Raw genomic sequence first — 2469 nt, forward strand, 5'->3', positions numbered from 1 at the left:
CCACTGCTCTGGCTACAGGGGCCTGAAAAGCTACGGGGTTTTCAAGGGTGGGATTTCGAGTGTCCAGTTTAGTGATCCAGGCCTCCAGAGCTGCCGAAAGGCTACATTTATTACAAGTATCATTACTAAAAAAAAGCAGAAAGCATAACTCCTTCTCCGGAGTCGGAGCAGTCTTCCACATATCAGGTTAAATAAAGACTGCTGAGGAGCAAGCATGGCTTGGGCCCATCTCAGAGCTCACCCTTGCAGCAGGATAACCATGAATACAATTTTTGCACAGTCTGAGGAATAAATTCTCCTTTGTTGATGAAACACTAGGAAACACTGTGTGAGGAAACCTCCGTTCTTTTCACAGGTAATAACTTCAGGTGTAGGAAGAGGCCTCTCCAGAGGTACAACCTCCCTGAGCTGTGCTGCTGACCATGTCCATCGTTTTATGACCACAGTATACTCATCTTATAACGGATGTCAATCCAGCAGATTATCTTTGGCATGTGGTGGATCAGGAGATTTGCAACATGGATGCACAGCCGACAAATCTGAAGCAACTGTGTGATGCTATCATGTCAATATGAAACTAAGTCTGTGAGGAATGTTTCCAGGTCTTTGTTGAATCTGCGCCACAAAGAATTAAGGCAGTTCTGAAGGTGAAAGAAGGCCCAAAACAGTACTGGCAAGGTGTAACTAATGAAGTGGCCAGTGACTGTATTTAGTGTCTAGATGTTTTTTTCAGTATTTTATTCACTTAATAGCAGGACAGAATACCACATGACTGTGGCCTTGTGTTATACCCTCTCTGCTGCAGTGATGCCCCTCACACTGTAACTTAAAGTAATAAATTGGTTACTGATTAATTACAGAAGTAAATTTATGAGCATAAAGATGTAAGCCTTGGACCATCGGGATGAAATGTGGTTGGGAAACTTAACAAGCATTGATAAAGCTTCATCAGTAGCTCGAGCAACACCTCAAAACCTTCGCTCACCACGGGTGGTTAGCAGACTGTGGTTAATAACATGCAGTAAATTGCAGTTTAAAGCAGTCTGCTTACACATTGTTAAACGAGGGAAGGGAACTAATGTCCCATTTCATCCCCGGACTTGATTAAATGGCTGCTCACTTTCTACAGTACTTAATAACTGATCAGTAGGACCTGAAACTGCAAACATTCAGGCCAAGTAAGAATCAGCTGGTGAACGTATTAATCTTCTACAAGTTTTTGACCAGGAGGTTAAACTCATACAAATTAGATAGCAGATAGCAGATCATTTGTGTCTGTGTTAGGATGGTTTATATTTGAGCTTCTTGTTCACACAGAACAATTTTTCTTACTTGTTTTTAACGATTACCAAAGTCTGTGAATCCCTAAATTATTCAGTTGTTCTTTTTGCTCCCCATGAGGTCACTTTCACCATGTGACAAAAATAACACCCCACTGTACCACAGCAACTTTCTATATCCTCAATAAAACGCTGACAGGTTGCAATGATGTTCCAAATAACTTATCAAGAAAACAACTAAATAGACAGAAACTATTATGAAAACTGGTTTATTTTATATCTCCTAGTTTGAAATTAAGCAATAAAAACGTGTATAAAACATCACAAACTGTAATATTATACAAATGCTTACGTCCTGCTGATGCAATGGAGACATCTTCCAGTGACAGTCTTCATCCGTGTGAGTGTGAGGAGGCTCCTAAACCCACCGACACAGAAGTGCATGTTCACAACTCCCTCTGTGCATGGTGAGGAGGGGTGGTGCTGTGGCCAGTCAGGTATGAAGTGCTGAGAGTGGATCTTTGGTCCTCTGTGCAGCTCTGTCCACTCTCAGCTGCCCTGCAAAGCAACAACACAAGAAAGACGTCATTTTAACACAAAACAGCATTTCCATTGTAGGTAGCTGCAGCATGTTGTTAAAATGCTACTTTAAACTCAACATATAAATAAACTTAAACCTACAGATCTGTAGTACGATGATTTACACCAGCCATTGGAATGATTTAGTCTTCAAGACAGTTTGTAGCCAATGTGAGGTGATAACTTACATAGCTGGAACACAGCACCACTCTCCAGTTTGTCATTTCAGTCTGAAGTGCTGAATGCTGGGAGAGGACAAGTGTAAAGCACCTGAAGACAAAAAGACAAAGAAAAAAGGATGAATTCACAGATCACAGAGTTGTTCAATTTACTTTTCTTCTGTTGTGTTTTTACCTTACCTCTGATCCCTGAGCCACAGGCTATACCTTATGTAAAAACAAGAGACTACAGTCAGTTCACGACATCATTTTTAAACCTTTTCTACTTATTTGTGTTGACATTAAGTACGGACTTACCTTTGTCCTGCATGGTGAGCTAGAGCTTGAGAATCTTTAGCCATCAGAATTGTTGTCTTAAGGCCAAGAAAGATGCCAAGCGGATTTATTTTACCAAGTGGATCATCATGGCCTTGCCATATTGGTCCATTTGA

General features: G+C 40.9%; 1 long non-coding RNA gene across 1 annotated transcript; it reads right to left on the reverse strand.

The window, feature by feature from the left end:
- Positions 1 to 1606: 1606 nt before the first annotated feature.
- Positions 1607 to 2361, reverse strand: LOC121812392. Its single transcript, XR_006053034.1, has 3 exons — positions 2219 to 2361; positions 2048 to 2129; positions 1607 to 1838 (listed from the first exon to the last, which is right to left on the reverse strand). It is a non-coding gene; the product is annotated as an uncharacterized LOC121812392 (long non-coding RNA).
- Positions 2362 to 2469: the final 108 nt, after the last annotated feature.

This window comes from Haplochromis burtoni, unplaced genomic scaffold (genome assembly GCF_018398535.1).
Source record: "Haplochromis burtoni strain Fernald_Lab_line unplaced genomic scaffold, NCSU_Asbu1 Contig_567, whole genome shotgun sequence".
NCBI lineage: Eukaryota > Metazoa > Chordata > Actinopteri > Cichliformes > Cichlidae > Haplochromis > Haplochromis burtoni.